General features: G+C 45.0%; 3 long non-coding RNA genes across 3 annotated transcripts; 1 reads left to right on the top strand and 2 right to left on the bottom strand.

The window, feature by feature from the left end:
• Window positions 1-740: 740 nt before the first annotated feature.
• LOC122239685 lies at window positions 741-10,030 on the bottom strand. The gene is made up of 3 exons (XR_006219045.1): window positions 9,451-10,030; window positions 1,377-1,485; window positions 741-847 (listed from the first exon to the last, which is right to left on the bottom strand). It is a non-coding gene; the product is annotated as an uncharacterized LOC122239685 (long non-coding RNA).
• A 1,783-nt stretch (window positions 10,031-11,813) lies between these two features.
• Window positions 11,814-15,237, bottom strand: LOC122239686. Its single transcript, XR_006219046.1, has 3 exons — window positions 15,156-15,237; window positions 13,928-14,048; window positions 11,814-12,088 (listed from the first exon to the last, which is right to left on the bottom strand). It is a non-coding gene; the product is annotated as an uncharacterized LOC122239686 (long non-coding RNA).
• On the top strand, window positions 14,076-15,483 carry LOC122239684. Its single transcript, XR_006219044.1, has 2 exons — window positions 14,076-14,317; window positions 15,183-15,483. It is a non-coding gene; the product is annotated as an uncharacterized LOC122239684 (long non-coding RNA).
• Window positions 15,484-21,425: the final 5,942 nt, after the last annotated feature.

A 21,425-nucleotide genomic window follows, 5' to 3' on the forward strand; every position in this document is an offset into this window, starting at 1 on the left:
GGATTGGACATGGCGAGGGGGGAGGAAAGAGAAACAGGCTGGAGCTGCTCCTCTCCTAAAGCATGTAAAATAAACCTAAAATTTATTTTCAAAGACCGCTCAGTTGAATCTAGAAGAAGAAAAAATGCGTGTGTGTGTGTGTGTGTGTGTGTGTATACACAACATATATATACACACACGTTGCACGTATATATCTTCTGAAATGATTCTATTCTCAGTTCTTTAAAAATAATAATGATCCTGGTGCCAGGCCCAGGCCTCCTATCCTGACCACAGAGCATCTGGAGGAGGTGGTGTGCAGGAAGAAAGAGAGGCTGACACCTGTCTCCCCTATTGCACGTTACATACATCTGTACACAGACTGAGATAGCGAGACAAGAACATGGTAAGGATGTTACCTGGGTGGTAGAACCCCGGGTCGTTTTAACTTTCTCCTTAGTATTTTATATACAGTTAGGACTTGTGTGATGAACATATTTTTCTTAAAAAAAAAAAAAAAGGAAGGGAGGGGGAAGCAGCAAGACTGGGGAGCAGCCAGCCTGCTCTTCTATCCATGGGAATCCCGGCAGACAACTGAACGATACCAGAAGCTAAAAGATGAAGCACCCATGTGAACCAATCATTTTAATTCCAAGAATGCGTCCGAGTGTGACACAATAATCCCTGACCTCACAAAAGTTGCTTTATTAAAGAAGTTATTTCTATGATTTCAAACAAAAAGGATGTGAGTAGCTACTAAATTGACATTTACAGTAAAAAGTTCTGTCTTTGTCCTGTAGGAACGTTGGTAATAAAGTACATTTTAACTCCACGTGCATTTTTTATTATTGTGAAAGGAATGGTGGATCTAAACGGACCAAAAAAAAAATTTTTTTTTTAAGTCACTGAGCAAATCAGAAGAGAACACAGATAATAAAAATAGTTTTGTTTCCAGACCACTTTTGCTCAAACCTGGCTGCACACTAGAGTCACTGGGGAGCTTTGTAAAAATACTGGTGCTGGAGCCCCACCCCCAAGGGGCTCTGACTGAGCTGATCTGGAGTGAGGCCGGACAGCAGGATTTTTTAAAACACATCCCCAGGCAATTTTAATGTACAGCCAGAGCTGAGAACCACCAGACCATTAAAATAAATTGCTACACAGCACATAATTCATAACTGTCTTTAAAAAAATGCAATGCCAACTGCTCCAGTGGTACTCAAAGTTACTGTGTTCCTAAGCTGCCCACTCACTAGATTCTCCCTCTTTTAATTTTTATTGGAGTATATTATCCGTACAGAAATATACATTATCATAAGCATATAGTTCAATGCACCTATTCACATCGTATGACATATCCATGTCACCAGCACCAAAATCAAGAAACAGAACATTACCAGCATTCTAGAAGCTCCCTTGTTCATTCCAGATTGTTCCACAGCTTTTTCCCTTGCATGTTTGACACGACTTCTCACTAGGCATTTCAGTTGTGATCATTAGAGATCCCTGTGATGCAAATAAATTTCCTTAATTCATCTTTCACATTCTACCTAATTTGAATTATGAAAACTTGTATAGGAGAAAATAATTGTGGACATGTATTTAGCCACAAGAAGTTTATTGCCCAGACTGTTTATAATAGAAAGGGTAGGAGGAGGGGGGGAGGGAAGTACAACTAAATATCTAATCACAGGATTCAACTAAACAAATTTGCTAACCTCCATATGAGACTGTCCAGTTTGTATACTATGGCATAAACAAGATAGAATAAAGAGAAGCCTTACAGGAAAAAGAGGGTTTTTTTTTCAGCAGAACCCTAGAATAGGACTGTTATGGGCTGAGTTGTGTCTCCCCCAACTTCATATGTTAAAGTCCTAACCCCAGTACTTCAGAATGTAATCCTACTTAAAGATAGTGCCTTTAAAGAGGTGATTACATTAAAATGAGGCTGTTAGAATGGCCATAACCCAGTATCACCAGGGTCCTTATAAGAAGAGACTCGGACAGACGGGCATAGAGGAAAATCAAGTGAAGACACAGGAGAAGGAGGGCACCAGCAAGTCACAGAAAGAGGCCACAGAAGAAACCGGCCCTGCCCACATCTTCATCTTGGACATACATCTAGCCTCCAGAACTAGGAGAAAACTCCCACAGGAGCCTCTTGGCCAGGATAGCTGAGCAGTACCCCAGCCATCCATGGCCATCACAGTGGACGGAAAACCTCATGCTCACAACACAAACCCCTTGCATATGTCTCTTTTCTGTCTCCTGTATGGGGGAGTCAGGTTTCTCTACTAAGCACCTGCAGGCATGGCCAGGTAAATAGGGATTCTCACGTGGGCTGAGAAATCCACTCTAGCCAGAGTGATATGGACAAGCAGATGCTAAGAACTGCCAATACTTTTAGAAAAACTAACAGAATGAAAGAGAGGTGGGGTGCCTGGGTGGCTCAGTCGGTTAAGCATCCGACTTTGGCTCAGGTCACGATCTCGCGGTATGTGAGTTCGAGCCCCACATCGGGCTCTGTGCTGACTGCTCAGAGCCTGGAGCCCGTTTCGGATTCTGTGTCTCCCTCTCTCTCTGACCCTCCCCCGTTCATGCTCTGTCTCTCTCTGTCTCAAAAATAAATAAATGTTAAAAAAAAAAAAAAAAAAGAATGAAAGAGAGGCACCAACTCACCTCCAGAAAAACTTACACCTGAAGAAACAGAATTCATTCAATGGAGAACCAAAAAAAAAAAAAAAAAGGGAAAGGTATTTAAATTTTTTTAAAAAAATATTTATTTATTTTAGAGAGAGACAGAGACAGAGCATGAGTGGGGGAGGGGCAGAGAGAGAGGGAGACAGAATGAGAAGCAGGCTCTGGGTTCTGAGCTGTCGGCATAGAGTCTGACGTGGGGCTTACACTCGAAAGGCAAGATCATGATCTGAGCTGAAGTCGGACGCCCGACTGACTGAGCCACCCAGGTGCCCCAGGAAATGCTTTTTAATAAATATAATTAATATCCTCAGAGACATTTGAGACAGCTGCATATCCAGATAGATAGATAGATAGACAGACAGACAGACAAAACTTCTATGAAAAGTAGTTCCTAGAAACAAAAGAATTCTTGGAAACTAAAATCTTGATTAACAAAAACAAAAGCCCAGTAGAAGAAACAATTTCCACTCATCAGCTTTCCTTTTTTTTCCTTTCACCCATCAGCTTTCCTAAACGGAAAAGTTTGACAAGATCTACAGTTGGTGAAGATGGGGGAAGCCACAAATTCTCAAACGCCATTGGTAGAAACATATAAGAATGCCACCTGTGTATCATCTTTGGAAGGCAATTTAACAGTTTTTTTAATAATTGAAAATGTGCGTATCATTTGACGAAGCAGTTCTTTCTCTGAATATAAATCTTAGAGAAACTCTCATGCATGTACAAGTAGACAAGCACATGTATTCTCTGAAGTGTTGCTTCTCAGAGCAAAAAACTTAGAAACAGCTTAAATATCTATCATTAGTGGAATGAATAAATACATTGCACATATTCCTACAATGAATGAACTAGACACCCAACAACCTAAATTAGTTTCCCCAAACTTATTGTTGAGTGAAAAAAAACCCAAACTACTAGCTACAGAAAGGTAAATCCAGTGTGATACTACTATTTATCTTAAAATGTGAAAACAAAACAAAACAAAACAAAGCAAAAGCAATAACAAAAACCTAGGAAAGACTGAGGGGTGATGGTAGAATATATACACATATAAACAAATAATATTTATGATAGTAATTGCTCTGGGGAAGATGAAGAAAAGGAGTAGAGAGAAGAGTAAATTTAGAAAGGAGAGGAATAAACTGCAATTTTCTCAACAATATTTTATTAAAAGGAACTAAAGCAAATATGACAAAACCTCAATGTTTATTATTTGAGTGATGTGTGCATGGGTGTTATGCTATCTTCTGCAATTTTCTATGGCTTACAATATTTTCAAATGAAAAAATCCCCACAAATGATGGACTGATAAATAAAATCCATACAAATGAAGAGTGCATAAAGAACTGAAATATTGAGGCAAGGAATCTACCCAGGACATAATGTCAAATTCCAAGCATTGAAATGCGGGAGATATAAAATTGAGTATAAAAAACAGCACCAGGAAGTGCTTGGCTGGTTTAGCGGGTGGAGTGTGTGATTCTTGATCTTGGGGTGTGAGTTCGAGCTCCACATTGAGTGTAGAGATTACTTGAAAATAAAAAAGCCTTAAAAAAAAATATATAACACAGAACCGGAGTTCCAACCTCTGTCTCAAAGAATATCCAAAAAGAAAGTAGATAGAGAAAATAATCAAATAAATTTTCAAAAAAATGTCAAACTTAAAGAGATTCTCAAATTTTCATACTAAAAGAGCCCACAAAATACTGAAAAAAGAGAGAGAGAGAGAGAGAGAGAGAGAGAAGTGTGGAGGATTTGGCCCCAGGCATATTGGTAAAATTTCCAGGAATAAAGAAAACAAATTCCAGAGAGGAAAAAAAATCCCAATAGTTTAACTTGCAAGGAAGAACAAACAGAAGGACATCATCAGACTTCTCAAGTGCAATAAGTATAAAATCCCATAAGATGAAGTACTATAAAGCTCTGCAGGAAAAAACAAAAAACAAAAACAATTTTCAATCTAGAATTCTATACCAGGCCAAAAACCATTTAAGTGCAAAATAAAAATAACTATTTTAGATGAACAAGGACTCAGAAAGTTCCTCTCCATGAATGCTTTCTGAAAGATTCTCTCGGGGATGTACTCCAACGATAGGAAAAATGAATCCAAGAAAGAGGAAGATAGGTCACACGCCAACTGTGGTGAGCAAAGAAACTAATAAAACCAGTAAAACCCAATAGAACACCAAAAACATGGCTGTGAAGCTTAATTAATTGTTAAGAAAAAATTCTACCTGTTAAATTCCAAAAGATTTCAACAAAACCTGGGAATGAGGGAAAGGAGAGAAAATGGAAGAGGGAAGAAAGACACGATGAACTATCAAGGTCTAACCTTCTAAATGGAGGTGGATAATAGATACTAATTGGCTCTCAACATTGATGGAAGTATATATAGTCAAATGTGCTGAGTCAAGTGTGAAAAAGCAAGTGCTTGAGGAAAGAATAAAAACAACGTGTATTTAGCAAACTACTAATGAACAAAAAGGAAAAAAAGAAAACAGCCAATTTATTCTAGTTCGACCCCTCCTATCCTCAACGTGAAAAAAGAATTTCAAATCCAGATTGATTCTACCAGTTACTGTGGTTTGATTTCAAACACCCAGTAGCTGCATCTATAGTAATTCAAAGAGGAAACCCCGGAGCTAGTGCGTCTCAGGGTTGTAAAAACAGAGATTGCTGGGCCCCACCCTCAGAGGTTCTGACGCAGTAAATCTAGGGTGGGGCCCAAGAAGTTTGCATTTCTAAGAAGTTCCTGGATGATGCTGATGCTTTGGTCCAGGGACACTTTGGGAAATACTGCCCATAGTGAATGAATCACGCATATTGATTGTCATTGTTGATTTTCCTCTGGGAGGAGTTCTCCAACAGCACATTTCTGGGACACAGTGCAGGGAAGGCCTGTTCTACCTGTTCCTGATACACAAAAAGAGGTCATTTTTTATTCAGAAGAATCTCTTTCAAGGGAGCCAGTTGCTGATGGAAGGAACCCCTAAAGTTATTTTTTAGAAAATGAAAGGAAGAGGAGGGCGGTTGCAGAAGCCAAGTCATCCAAATGGAAACACTGGTTGAACATTACTTTTACTCTATGTAGGCACAGAACAAACACTCTCTGACATGTATATATGTATTTCATAAGGCATTTCTATTTATTTTATATATTTCTTTTTAAACTATTTATTTGAGAGAGAGAGAGAGAGAGAGAGAGAGAGAGAGAGAGAGAGAGAGCATGAGCAGGGGAGAGGGGCAGAGCACGAGTGAGAGAGACAGAGAGAGAGACAGAGAGAGAGAGAACCCTAAGCAGGCTCCATACTTAGCGAGAGCCAGACACAGGACTCAATTTCGCAACCTTGGGATCATGACCTGAGCTGAAATCAAGCGTCAGACGCTCAGCTGACTGAGCTACCCAGGCATTTTTAAAGTTTGTTTGTTTATTATTTTGAGAAAGAGGGAGAGAGAGCGCATAAGTGGGGCAGGGGCACAGAGAGAGAGGGAGAACAAGAATCCCAAGCAGGCTCCACACTGTCAGCGAGGAGGGTGAGGCAGGGCTGGATCCCATGAACCAAGAGATGGTGATCTGAGTTGAAATCAAGAGTCAGTCCCTTAACCAATGGAGTCCCCCAGACACCCCCCCCCTTCCCAGGTAAGGCATTAAAAAAAAAAAAAAAATTCTGAGGTTGCCAGGTGTATTAGACAGAATTTTTGGTTTGATTAAAAACAACAACAACTAAATTTAAACGGACTTAAGCGATGAACAAACAAAAAACATTATTGGTTGCTGTAATTTAAATCCCAAGGATTAAGTAGCTTCAGGCATAACTAAATCCAGGTGTTCAACTGATGCTATTTCTATCTCTTTGTTCTGTTTTTCTCTGCCATGGCTTCACTCTTAGGTAGGTATTTACCACGGGTAGCCGCTGGGAGCTGGAAATTTACACTTGCCTTTTTACCCGGGATCCTAGTAGGAAGAGAACTCCTCCTTCTCAGATCACCCACGAATTCTAGGCTGGGCTCCCATTGGCCTTGTCTGCAATCAAGCGCTTATTATCATTGAACCAATCAGCGCCCACAAGGACTACTCTGATTGGCCAGACCAGCTCAAGGGGGGTGTGACCACCCCCACCCAAATCAGAATTACTGAGAGTGGAGGAGGGGTGGCTCAACAAAGGAATATTGTTCCTTAGGGAAGCAAGCCGGGAACCTGAGCAGGGGATAGGTGAACCCAGAGCTGTTTTTATCTTGTCCGATTACTAATACATAAAAAACAAACAAACCAATAAATAAATAAATACATACATACATACATACATACACAAATAAAATTACTATGTAATTTCATGATCATTCCCTGAGGGAAAGCCCGTTTTAACCACGAAAGAAAACAAAACAGAAAAGTTTCAAAATAAAAAGCTCTCTTTTACTTAAATAAAGGTAGCTGTGTGCAAAATGCAATGCATTTTCTTGTTTTTATAAAATTTTCACTTCCATAGAAAATGCTTGGAGCGCCTGGATGGCTCAGTCAGTTAAAAGTCTGATTTTTTATCTTGTTTCGGGTCATAATTTTACGGTTCATGGGTTCTGACCCGCATGGGGCTCTGCACTGACAGAGAGGAGCCTGTTTGGGATTTTCTTTCTTTTTCTCTCTCTCTCTCCCCCCCTCCCCCCACCCCCACCGCCTGTGCTCTCTCTCTCTCTCTCTCTCTCAAAAGAAAGAAACTTAAAAAAAAAAAAGTTTTACTTTCCATGCTCCTAACTCGGGCCCACCAATAGGCCCTGGGCCTAGACGCCACAAAAAATATTTTAATTTCTTTCAAAACCAGAATAAAAATGATTATGAAGAATATATAATAATGAAGCCAACCTATATCACATGCATCCTTATACCAATGTAGTCACACAATATAATTATTTTATTTTTTCTTTCCTTTTCCTTTCCTTTCCTTTCCCTTTTTCCCTTTCCCTTTCCCTTTCCTTATGGAGGAAAGAGGCCCATGAGGGCAAAGGTGCCATGAGCCCAGGAAAGTTATAATGTGACCTTTTCTTCTTCAGAGCCAAATTTCTGAAGGTAATTGTCATGTCCTCTCATCTCCCCAAAAAGTGAATTAACTACCCAATGTGTTACTGTCTTTGAGGAAAGTCTTAAGCCCCTTTGGAATTGACTGCTTCCTTGGGGCACCGCCTGGGTGGCTCAGTCAGTTAAGCGTCCAGTGTTGGCTCAGGTCATGATCTCGAGGTTCATGAGTTCGAACCCCCATCAGGCTCTGTGCTGACAGTGTGGAGCCTGCTTGGGATTCTCTCTCTCTCCCTCTCTCTCTCTCTCTCTCTCCACCCCCCTCGCTCTCCGCCCCTCCCCCACTCGTGCTTTCTCTCTCTTAAAAAGAAATAGAGTGACTTCTTCCTTAAAAGCTTAATGGGGGCATTGGGGCAGCTCCTGCGAGGTGATGCATGTGACAGGGACACTTGGTGTGTGCCAGAACAGCATCACCTAACACACCCTTGTTCACAGCATTCGTTTCTCATTCTGATATATGTACAGGCTTCCCCTGCTGTCCAAAAGGGGAGCTTTCCCATGAAAGCTTTCCTAATTCCTTAGGACACCTCTTACTAATGGATGCACAAAATAAATTGAGATAAAGCACGGATGTTCAAAGACACAGTTCAAAGCTCTGGCGCCTTGATGCTGAGATGCTGAGCGTAGTTCGACGGGAAGGAGCTTGGCGACACCTTTCTCCATGCTGGGGGGGTGTGCTGCCTCTGTAACAGCTTGAGAGGCAAAACAAATGCCGAACTATTTTTACTCTTCGCCTTTTTTCATAAAAGCAAATTTCCTCTTTGGATTCCTTTCAGTTAGTGAAAACAGGTACTAATTTAAGTCTTTGTAAAAAGACTTATTTAAGTCTTTGTAAAAAGATTTTGTAAAAGCAAAGCGACATAATGTGAACTTTTGAAAAGCGGGTATACCTGTCTTTTATTCACTGATATTTACCTCTGTGCCAGGTACGGTGCTAAGATCTCATCTATGCCTCTTGAATTGGATTACCCCAACACCCGAGGCAGGTAAAGTGAGCTAACTCCTATGGTTACATAGGAGAGAAGAGAAACTTGAACCCAAACTTGAACCCAGGCCTCCCTAAATCCAAAGCCATGATCTCAAATGCTATGCTACATTCCTGCTAACTTTTCTAAAGTCCTGGTTTCTAGGTTCTTCCTGAAATGGAAAAGGAGCCAATGGTAGGTGCGGTGGGGGTGGGGAGACCCCTCTTCCCATGCCCGGTGTCCTCTGCCTTCTACCAGATTGATGCCTTTCACAGGGAGGAACTTCTTCATAAAACAGTTAGTCCTAAAGTCAAAATTTCCTGCGCTCGCAGTCTTATTATTTCCCTCTTTTTTTCCTTTCACCTATGATTTAATTTTTCTGTCTAGCGACTCCACAGCGAATTCCCATTAGCACCGAAAGCCATCTACCCACTCCGTTGACCTTGACTCGTGTACCATATGTGCCCCACTTTATCCACGTGGCTCCAGGCATTCACATTTTCCTCAAGGTCTCCTCTGCAAGCCTATGGGACGCCGGCACGGGCACCGGTATCCTGAAATCCCCTTCTATCACCACCACTGCCATCGCCACCCCCTTCTCTGCTCACAACACTCAGCCTGCTATAATTAAACAAACAGGGTTATTTGTGACATCCTGGTTTACACATCAACAAGTTATTTTCTCTGATTTTGCTATGGATGGATTTGCTCTGCTTACATTAAACAAAAACAGCTCACCCAAAAATGCAGAGTAAGCAAGGCGGAGGAAATGTGGCCCAGCAGCTGTCTCTTTCCCCACGAGGCAAGACCCAGCCTTCTCTTTCCCAGACTCCTCGTCTCAGAGGAGCCAAGCCAGGCGACTCCGGAGGAAACGGCCATCGAGGGTCAGAGTTCTGAATGGGAAGCGAGGGCTCCAGAAACACAGAAAGGTTAGATGAGAGTTCAGTTTGGAAGCTTCCAGACGAAACAGCGTAGGGGACTAGTGGAAGCACGTGGGACTCCCTAAGCAAATGTGCTCCGTGAAGGTCTCCGGCGAATCCACTGCCCTGTAGGCTACGCTGTGAGGTCCATGTCTGGGGACAGGAGCGGGGGAAAGGGACTCAGGCCCACCACCTCTTCTCGGACTAAACACGCCCTGCCTGTCCATCTGTGTCCAGGCATGCCTGCTTCCACCCACCCTGAGCTGTAACCATGAGGGGCTTCTAAAAAGGCAAAGCGGTTGACGCCATATGTCCATGTAGATGGAGCCTCTTTGTCCTCAAGAAAAGCCCCAGCTCCTTAAAGTGGCTCTCTTTGCCCTTCAAGATCCGCCCCTGCCTACCAGTGCAGCCTGACCTACCCCCACCCCATTCTCTAGCCCTCAGCATTAGGGAGGTTGGAGTCTGACGAATGTGCCCTTGCACAAGCTGTTCCTTCTTCTGGAACGTACTCTCTCCAGCCCCCTTTGCTTGATTCCCTTCAAATCCTCCCTTTGCTGGTCCTCTCCATCCTTGACTAAGCTCTAAATCTTTGTGTTCTTGAAATGCTTTTTTTTTTCATGTTTATTTTGGGGGGGGTGGGGGACAAGACAGAGGGAAAGCGAGGATTCAAAGCCAGCTCTGTGCTGACAGCAGAGAGCCTGAGGCAGGCTTGAACTCACGAGCGGCGAGATCATGACCTGAGCGAGTCAGATGCTTAACCGACCGAGCCACCAGGTGCCCCATCTAAGTCTCCTGTTCTAATTATCTGCCCACACACCCACCTCCCATACGGATGGCCAGCTCCACAAGGGCTGGGACGCGTGGACCTTGCTCTCTGTCGGGTTCCAGCGCTCGTCCACCCACCTGGCACAGCAAAGTCACTACAGATGTTTGCTGAGTGAATGAGGGACTCTTTTGTGTCCCTCCAAGTAACTGGCCTTTTGCAAGTATCGGGTTCAAAAGCAAAGGCTCCACCGTCACTCCCAATTAGAAACAATCTATGTCCATCCGCAATAGAATATACAAATAAATTACGGCATAGTCACCGAGTACCAGCTGTAAAGAGGGGGTGCTATGTATGACCGCATCCCCAAATGGGGGCGCATAGCACAAATAAAATGCTGAAAGATGCCAGGCGTGAAGGAGGGCCAACTTGAGTATTCCATTTACGTAAAGTACAAAAACAGGCAGAACAGATCTGGGCAGTGAGTAGTCAGAAGAGTGCTTCATGTGGGGGCTGCAAGGGGAGTGTCTGGGTGGTGGCACGGTCTGCTTCAAGGCCTGGGTGCTGGCGTAAGGTACACGGGCACAGTCGGTGTGTGAGTGTAAATACAAATCTATATTTATACGTTTAATGAATGTATTTCATGCGTATTATATAGAGATAACTATTGAATTACATGTATTTACAAATAGGTGATACACATACATATTCTAAAATACAAATATATATGAAAAGTATATATATTATACATAAACGTATGTCATATGTATATAGGCTAGTTGAATAAAAAGTAAACAAGGAAATTAGGGGCCAGTGCGGTGCTGGGGCAGAACGGGGTTCTGCTTTCCCTCTGTCCTTCCTGTCCACCTTGGGTCCGTCCCTTCTCTCAACAGGCTGCATCACTGGTGGCCAGAGGGTATGGTCCTGCTCTCCTGGCCCCAGACTCATATCCCTCCTGCCAGGATCCCTGTGACTGGAATCTGCCTCTCTGCCCTGCCTCCAAAGGCCCCAATCCTGGAGAATGGAGACACGCGGTTGCTGTGAACAGTCGGCCTCCTGAAGACCCTTGGGTCAACCCCCACCGGGAGAGTTTGGATCTGCAGGGCGGGACTCTGGAAGTGAGCCCGGAAGACGTGTGGGAGAAAGGAGTTGCTCTGCAGAAAGGAGTGTGAAGGCTTTGGACAATGGAGAGAATGGGAAGGAGAGGTGGGGAAGGACGGTGAGAGGCAAAAAAGGATCAAGAGCGAGTGAGATGGGGATGTGGCCGGGGTACCACGTGGTGACATCCTCAGAGTCGGGGCGGCCAGGAGACTTTGTGATGCAACACTCGACTTTAAGTGTTGCGGTTTTGCACCGGAAACCCCTCCGTGTCCTCTTCCTCCCAGACCTCCAATAAAGTCTGCTACACGCACACAACAAACACACGCATGCACGCAGGCACACGCGCGTGAGCACAGCGCTGTCAGAGTTGGGATATCTGGGAAGGGAACCGAGGCTCCCCCGTGTCTGGCTTACCGAGGCAGCGGACAGGGACAGGAAGCTTGTCCCTAAGTTGATCTACAGTCAGAGGCTGCGGGGAGGCAGAGCCGGCCGGTGACTGAGGGGCTGTGATCCTCCCAGGATGGGACTTCTCACAAATCTTGGGGATGGTTTTGGACTTGCATGGAAGACTGTCTGAGAGCTTTCGGCAAATCTTATTGAGATTTTAAAGGGCCAGGGGATAACAGTGGACATCAAGGTCATACATTAGTACATTAAGTAGCTATTAAAGGTCTTAGCTCCTGTACTTAATTATAGGTTCCTTGAAGGCAGAAACTGTGTGTTCATTTTGGTGTCTCCCACAAATGCCAGAGTCTGGTCTGGAATAAATCCATCTCTTGAAGTCCCTAAGAGGGACAGGTGGATGACACACAATACTTTGCACCCTGTACCCTTAGAACACACCTGCGGGCAGGTACTACCTTGTCACAGCAGCGGCCCAGAAAGAACGAGCCAGCCCCAGCTCCCTTTTGCGTCTTGACAGCCTCACCATATTTTCACACATGTAGCTGCCCCTGGTTATAAGCCAGGGAGGAGGGTATGTGGCGATACCCATTTACCACTGAGGAAATGAAATTTCAGCGAGGGGGTGGAGCCTCCTCCGGACACCCCATTAGTAAGTGGGGGCAAACGGGACTATTGTTTTCTTTCTGTTGGCACTTTTGTCACACTTCTAAATTACTTCCGGATCACTGAAACACAAAATATCTGCCCCCCAATCTATGGCAAGACTTTACTGGGGAGACATCCTTCCGCCCTCCTCCCTCTCTGCTGTTTGGGGCCACTCACCCGTCACGTGGCTGGGGGTCAACTGGGCTGAGAAGGGACTACTGGCCCACAGCCCTCTTAGGATGTGACTGCCCCAAGATGACCCTGTCAAGGAGCACCTTGGGGTTCCCATTCATTCATTCACTCATTCATTCATTCATTCATTCGATGTTGTAGAACAAAAGAGACCCTGCAGTGGGCTCTGGGAGGAAGGTGTGAACTAGACTGTGCTCCTCACCTAAGGAGTTCTCAGACTGGTGCAGGAGCCTTCTGAAGCGGAAGGCTCAAATCCCAGTGAGCCCATGAGGGAAAGTTGACTCAACTTTTGGGGTCCCAGGGAAAGTGCTATCTTGACTTTGGAGCAGAGGACTGACTCAAACTCACCAGGAGAAAGGGTGAGGCAGAGTATTCGGGGGGGGGGTGGGGTAAGCTGCATGTGCAGCAGCCTGGGGGTCAAAGAAAGCCCAACACACTTAGTGAACTGATTCAATGCTACTGATTCAATGTGACTGAATGAAGAATGGACAGAAGTGAGGCTAGAGAGGGTGGCTTGCCCCACCTGACTCACCCGTGGTCCTTGGGACACGGGCAGTTTGGTCAGGTGAGAATACAGTTATTTCCCACAGCACGGCTCTCTTGGGTATAAGTCATACACCAGTACGCCCTGCCCCACAGCTCAGAGGCATATCCCAAGCCAAGTGCACATTGTCACCTCTTCCACCAGATTAGAGATAAAAATAGAAACCCCTGCCCCCATCACCTCCATGGAGACAGGGCTCTCCAAAGAAACCCTTTCCCTAAACCCAGCCCTCTTTTGGAGGTGATGGTCATCAAAGGGTCACAAACTGATTTTCCATCAGCCTTTTACAAGTCCTCCATGGTGGTGTGGGAACATGGCTTCTACTGTCTGTGACACACGTCACATGGAAGACTGTCACCGAAGTCCAGAGGGAACCACAGAAAAGACGGATAAGAGGTAAGAGGGCCAGGAAGCCAAAGAATGAGCCTCGGAGAGGGGAGGCCCAGCGCAGAGTGCACCCACGGACTCTGGGCGGGGCAGCACAGTTTGTGTGCCCAGATCAGCCCCTGCGGTCTACCGGGCTGGGGTTTAGGCCGCCATTCCCCAACAGCTACACGGTCTCCAAGTCTGTTTTCTCATGTGTAATATGAGAAGAGTAAGACCTAACTCACAGAACAAATGACTGATTGATTCTGAGACTACAACCTGCCAGGATCCCAAATGCTTTCCCCATGAAAAGCTTTCAGGCACTTCCACGTCAGGAACAATCCTTTATTGGCTGTCTGCTCCTGATTTACCAGGAATCCAAGAAGCTGTCTTGAACATTCTGAAATTGGAACAATGAGGAGAAGAATCATGATGTCACATATGAAAAAGCACAGAGAAACCTGCCTCTGCCCTGGCCTACCTGAAGCCTTGGACAGGACAGTCTAACCTCTGGGCCTCACTCTGCCCTGGCCTACCTGAAGCCTTGGACAGGACAGTCTAACCTCTGGGCCTCAGTTTCCTCCTTTATATAAAAGGAGGGGAGACTTCGGGACATGCCCGCACACAGCAGGTACGAAGGCGAGTACTGACCCTGCCTTCGCAGACAAGGTTTGGACTCAGACAGACCTAGTGGCCCTCTGCTTCGTAACCATGTTGTATTAATTTGCGGGGACTGCCAGAACAACGGAGCACAGACTGAGGGCTTAACCAACAGCATTTATTGTCTCTTAGTTCTGGGGGCCAGGCATCTGAGATGAAGGTGTTGGCTGGGCTGGTTCCTCCTCCGAAGGTTTGGGGGAGAATCTGTTCCCTGACTCTCCCCTATCTTCTGGGGGTGGGGTGGGGTGGTTACTGGCAATCTTTGGTATCCTTGGCTTGTAGAAGCATCACTACCATCCCTACCTCCACTCTCACGGCCTCCTCCCTGTGTGTATGTGTGTGTCTGTCTCCAAATTTCCCCCTTTGCATCAGAACATCAGTCATATCGTATTTGGAGCCCACCCTACTCTAATACGACCTCATCTCCACTAATTACTTCTGCAAGGACCCTATGCCCAAGGAAGATCATATTCTGAGGCATTAGGGGGCCAGGATTTCAATGTATGAATTTTGAGGGGACACAACCGAACCCGGGGCAAGGCAATCAGCCTGACCTCGGTTTCTTTGCCTCTAAACTTAGCGGTAATCCTGAGGGATGAAGGAGACAATGTGTGTGAAGGTCCCTGACACATAATAGGTGCTTCCCAGGGTAGCAGCCCAACAGATATTGATTCCTTCCATCAGCAGAAATGCCCAAGGCCCACTCTGTGTTTCTTTGCTCTGGCTCTGCTCACTCCCCACCACCCTCTAGCCCTGTGGAGCTGACAAAGTGATTTCACTTAAACTTAACAGTTGGATCTGTTCTCTACAAAGATGTTTGCTGTGGAAGTCTGTTCAGGGGCATTACTTTTGTACTCCCGAAATTGTTGCACAGGCGTGATCCAAAGAGCCCCGCCTTGCCATGAAGGTAAAGGATGTGACGGACAGCTGCGCGGAAGGTGACTGCTCTTCAAGCACCGCCCAGGACTGTCGGCGGCCTACAGTGTGAACACCTGCGCCTTCCTTTCTCCCCTGTTCTCCCCCTCTTGTCGGCTTCGATGCACAGGTTGTATAATTCAAGTCATTAATTTTTTCCATTCAGTGCGCTGCCGGTTTCTTCCCATGTCGTTCCTGGAACCCTCTTGTGTGCATCTTCTAAATTTAAAATAAATACAGTGTACATAATTGGATGCTAACCAGACAACACCGAGCAATCATACATTCTCATTGTTGCCTCAGACATGAGTAGGGAAGGTCTCCGCATGTTCCGGATGAAATGCTTAATGTGACAAGTTGCCCTCACGTGCTTCAGTATCGGTATTAGCCTTTAGAATATTTCCCGTTATAAACAAGGAAAAGTTCTTGCACCAAAAACAGACATCCAAATTGTTCCAGTTGCTACAATTTCGCGCTCACGGGGCTGAGTGGACAGAGCTTAAGGGTAGAACCAGATCTCTGGCTGCAAACTCACCGCAAAGAGGATATGTAACACCAACTAAATGCTCACATTGGGATTTTCAGCTTTGCGATGAAGAAACTGTACCAGATCTTTTCTTCCCCCCAAACATGGATGCAACCTTGAGCTGAGATGGTTTCTTTAAAGTTTTATTTATTTAAGTAATCGCTATACCCCACGTGGGGCTGGAACGCACAACGCCAAGATCAAGATTCAGTCGTTTCACCGAGCTCACCGGGCGCCCCTTGAGATGATTCTGTAAGGACAGAAAGATGACCTTACGTAGCATCAGACCTTATGGAAGAGACAGTAACACAACTCGAAGAATCCACTCGTTTGCTTACATTTCCTGGTCCTCTGCCTAGTAGGGGTCACGTGTTAAGTTCCGGCCAATGAAATGTGAGCAACAATGATATGTGCGTCACTTCCGGTCTGAGAGGGTGGGAGGGCCAGGCACAATTCTCCAAACTTTCCTTCCCACACGTGGTGAGAGAAGGTACCCGTGAGTTCTAAATGGTGGAACTTTCATCGGCCTAGGGTCCCTGACCTGGGAAGTGGGGAGACCCCTTGCCAACCTGTGCAGGACACATAGCAGGTGTGAGAAATACATTTTTCATGTGTTAAGACACTGAGATTCTTTTTTTTTTTTATGTTTATTTATTTTTGAGAGAGAGACAGAGACAGAGTATGAACGGGGGAGAGGCAGAGAGAGAAAGAGAGGAAGACACAGAATCTGAAGCAGACTCCAGGCTCTGAGATGTCAGCACAGAGCCCGATGCGGGGCTCGAACTCACAGACCGCAAGTTCACGACCTGAGCCGAAGTCGGACACTCAACCGACTGAGTCACCCAGGCGCCCCTAGACACAGACATTATTTCTAATACAGCATATTCCAGCTTGACCAGTATAAGCCTTAAAGTGAAAAAGTTCCCTTTTAAATTCTACTTCATTTTTTGTCAAGGAGAAAATCTCAGTTGGTGGTAGTATGTCTTTAACACTTCTCTTTCTTTTAAAACCTCAGGTTTCAACCAAATGAGACCTGCCTTTGGGCTCAGTGTCCCTCACCAGCAGTAATATGCGGTGTGTTAGTCAGCTCTGGCTGTCGTAACAAGGTATCACACATTTGGGAGTTTAAACAACAGAAAGTTATTTTCTCACAGTTCTGGAGGCTGGAAGTCCAAGATCAAAGGGTCTGTCGGCTTGGTTTCTTCCCAAGCCTCATTCTGTGGCTTATTTTCTTGTTTTGTGTTCATGGCTCATGTCTGAGGTCTACACATGCCTGGCGTCTCTGTGTCCTAATCTCTTCTTATAAGGGCATCAGCCATATTGGATTAGGGCCATTCTCACAACTTGACTTTACCTTCAATACCTCTAAAGTCCTATCTCAAATATAGTCACAATCTGAGGTACTAGAGGTTGAGACTTCAACACAGAAATGGGGAGGAGAGGACACAGTTCAGCCCATAAGACCAAGCTAGATTTTTATTTAGCTTTCACTGGTTTTTGGAGGGGTGGGGATTGCTTTCTACTTCTGGTAAGCCATGCCAGTTCTCCACTGATTATGATGCATATTTTTCTTAAAATACGAATGCATTTAAGCAGTAGAAGGATTGATTTAGAGAAACACATAAGAACTAACAGTATGGGGGCGTCTGGGTGGCTCAGTTGGTTAAGCGACCAACTCTTGATTTCGGCGTGGGATAGAACCCCGCGTCTCGGGCTCTGCACTGACAGCACAGAGCCTACTTGGCATTCTGTCTCCCTCTCTCTCTACCCCTCCTGCATGCATGTGCACGCTGTCTCTCTCAAAGATAAACTTAAAAAAAAATAGTATGCCCAAAATTTTAATGGGAGATGCAAATAATTAAATTTTAGGAAACGTTGCCTAAGGTGATTTCTAAAAGCTTGTCCCAATTCAGACAGCTTTTCCTCACATAATTTCAATCATCTATGTATTCATTTAATCGAGTGCCTATTAAGTACCTCATTGGTGTTAGACACCAGGGTGGTTATAGACTCAAGTGAATAGTGTTATGAGAGCAGAGAAGAAAGAAATTCTGCTTGGGAGAATCAGGAAAGACTTCCTGGAGGTGGCGATAGTTATTTTAAACTTCTCAGCCCTTCCCAAACCCACAGATCACAAACACTGTCTCCTCATCCTTGCCTCAATATTTTCTGAATTTTGAATGTGTGTGTAAGTCCTGTGTGATAGGTGCTACCTAGAAGATACTGTAGCTTTAAGAAGAGAAAAGATGCTAATCAGCGGCAGAAACCATGCATAAAATTCATGACTTACATCTAAGGTTATCCTCCCAGAGATGATTTTTTAAATGTTTGGGTTTTTTTCCCCTTGATTAGGAACCTTATGTTTTCCTAGAGTCTAGTTGTCTGATATAAAATACAGATTGGAAAAATTCAGTCATAATTGCGAAAATATATTTCTTAATCAAACATAAACTCAGGGAGGAAAATCTCATTGAATAAGCTTTTTTGAGAAGAGAATATTTATTTTGGGGTTAATTCATTGGGTACTTTCATCATTAGTCCCTGACTTGGTCGTTCAATGATGTGCAAATATTTATTGAGCTGCTACTATATGTGGGAGCTGTTCTAGAAGCTGCAGATAATGTGGGAGTCAGACTGGCCGGGTGCTCTTTCATGGGGCTTACGTTCTAGCAGGGGAAATTGACGAGCAAACACGTAGATAAATGGGAGGATATCAAAACAAAATACATGCTGGGAGAGAATTAAAATGAGGAGACATGGTATGGGATGATGGGTGTGGGGGGAGGGGGCTGCATTAGATTGGGATGTCTGGAGAGACTCTCCAAGGGGATATTTAAGGTGAAATGTGTGTGTGGGGGGGGAGGGGGTGCCTGGGTGGCTCAGTCAGTTAAGCGTCTGACTTTGGCTCAGGTCATGATCTCACAGTTTGTGAGTTTGAGCCCCATGTCAGGCTCTGTGCTGACAGCTCAGAGCCTGGAGCCTGCTTCAGATTCTGTGTGTGTGTGTCTCTCTCTCTCCCAAAAATAAAGGGCCGGGCAAAGTCCCCAAGCTACAGATGAGCATGTGCATTTGAGGAGCCAAGAGCAGCTTCAGCCGAGGAGAGGTGGGGAAGGTGAGGTCAGGGAGGAAGGCAGAGCCAGACTTAACCCCGGCAGTCTGACTTTTCCTCCAGCAGAGCACACACAGAAGCGACTTGCCAGGGGCTCAGTCGGTTAAACGACTTTGGCTCAGGTCATGATCTCGCAGTTCTCTGAGTTCGAGCCCCACGGCAGGCTCTCTGCTATCAGCGTGGAGCCTGCTTGGGATTCTCTGTCTCCTTCTCTGCCCTTCCCCCGCTCGTCCACGCACACTCTCTTTCTCAAAAATAAACAAACATTTAAAAAGTTTTTTAAAAATCAAAGAAGCCACCTGCCAGTGCTTCCACAAAACATCTTTAGGCATCCTCTTTGCTCTCATGCTAGCTTCCTAGCTTTTAGCTGACTTTCTCATTCCAGCATAAAAACGTGTACGGTAATTTTTCCCCCCAACCAAGACGTGCAATCTTTTCTTCTCTGGAGATTAGTCAGCTACTAGAAACGATTTTAGAAAATAGCTCATCTGTCTCATTTCTAATTAGTGGAGCAATTACCCCCTTTTTCTCTTATGAACATTCTTTAAAAAACAAGACCATAACTTTAATAATCCTGTCTGTATTGCTATCTTTTGTGGGGAAGCTAGTGCGAACGGAGCCATGGGAGTGAACCGGGCTAAGGAGCCTCTGGGGTTTGCCAAGAACACTCGATGAGCTGGGGACCGTGGGCGAGCAGGGCTCTTCCTTTTCTGCAACCTCACGTGGCCCCCCGTTCCTCTCCACCCCTACGGGCACCCTCCGAGACGAGACCTCTTTATTTCTCAGCTGGACTGTGACAACAGTCGGTCCCCACGCCTCCGAACTATTTCCTTTCTCATTTCTTGTGTGTGCTACTATCAGATTCATCTTCCTAAAACACCTCCTCAGCCCTATCATTCCTCCACTGGAGAGCCTGCAATGGCTCCCCGTTGGCTCTCAAATCAGACCCCTCGGTCTGGCATCCGCCCTCTCAAATGTGGCCTTTCAGATTTATGTGAGTAAATACGGTATTTCTCTCGAGGTAATGCGTTTCAGGCTCCAGCAGAGCACCTCTGATTTGTGTAAAACAGTCCTCATGGAGGAGGAGAAAAGCTCTGGCGTGGAGAGAGCACACCTGATTCTTGACAGTGCTGGCCCAGAAATGGTGCTCCTCACCGGGGCTCAGTTCTGGTAAGAACAACGGCACCTGAAGACAAGGGGATCTCGGAAAGGAGTTTGTGGTTGGACAGCGACTCTCTAATAACAACCCTGTACCCTGGGAGGGGGAGTGAGGATTTTGATGGACAGCTAGGTGCTCCTTCTATACAGCCTGTAGCGTGTTTGTATTAAGATCGACGGTAATTTAGTCCTCGGGCTCAATATTACCTGTTAATGTTATGGCAGAACCTGATATATAAAAGCAAACTTATTTTCCTAAAAGCCAGGCTCTATTACACCAGCTCACCTGGTTAGCCCCCCATTCTGCAGAGGTCAACTCGGTGGTCACATCCTCAGTGACGCCTTTCCTGGAGCACCTGCCTGAGTCACCTTTCTGTTCTCTGCATACTCCTAGCCCCACACGCTTCCCGTTTGCAGTACAGCTCGTTGTTGCAGCTCACATTTGTGTGTGTGATGGTTGGATGGGTGCCTGTCTCCCCCATCAGACTCTAAGTCTGTGAGGGCAGGTATTTCAACTTTTTCCACCACCTCATTCCCAATATCTAGGGCAGGTATACAGTTGGTGCTCAATATATATATATACACATATATACATATATATGTGTATATATATATGTATATATATACACACATACTACTGACTGAGTAAATTAAATAGCATTTTTTCACTGTAGAAAAATCAGAAATACAGTTCTAGAAAAAGAAAATAGGGGCGCCTGGATGGTTGTCGGTTGAGCATCTGACTTCAGCTTAGGTGATGATCTCAAGGTTCGTGAATTCGAGCCCCATATTGGCCTGTCTGCTGTCAGCACGCAGACCGTTTTAGGTTTTCTGTCCCCACCTCTCTCTACCCCTTCCCTCCTCTCTCTCAAAAAGAAAAACATTTTTAAAAAATAGAAAAAGAAAATGAATTTTAAAAAGCATCTGAAATCTCCTCTATCAGTCAACAATCACTGGGTTAACGCTGTGTAACAAACTGCTCCAAAACGCTCCGTGACTTCCAACAATAAACACTTATTTCTGAGTTTTGTGAGTTGGCTGTCATGGCTTGGATTCTAGTTTTGGGTAATCCCAAGGCTACTCTTCACACATCTTTTGCTGAGAGCGAAGCTAAAATATTAGCCGCTACCTGGGGTGGGTTCTTCTCATGGCGCCAGACAGCTGGGCAAGTGGTCAAGCCAATCCGCCCAAGAACATTTAAAACCTCTACTCGGGTGTGGTGTGTGTTTTGACTGTTCACATTCTACTGGGCAAAGCAATATGGTCACGTGAGACAAGGAAAGACTTTGCTCAGTGACTTTGGCAAGAATAGGGAGAAATGGAAGGATTGTGAATAAAAACAGTACAATTTATCCCATTTACATCTTGACTTTTTCCTCTATATCTTTAAATATATTTCAAGGGGCGCC

The sequence above is a fragment of the Panthera tigris genome, chromosome B3 (assembly GCF_018350195.1).
Source record: "Panthera tigris isolate Pti1 chromosome B3, P.tigris_Pti1_mat1.1, whole genome shotgun sequence".
Classification (NCBI taxonomy): Eukaryota; Metazoa; Chordata; class Mammalia; order Carnivora; family Felidae; genus Panthera; species Panthera tigris.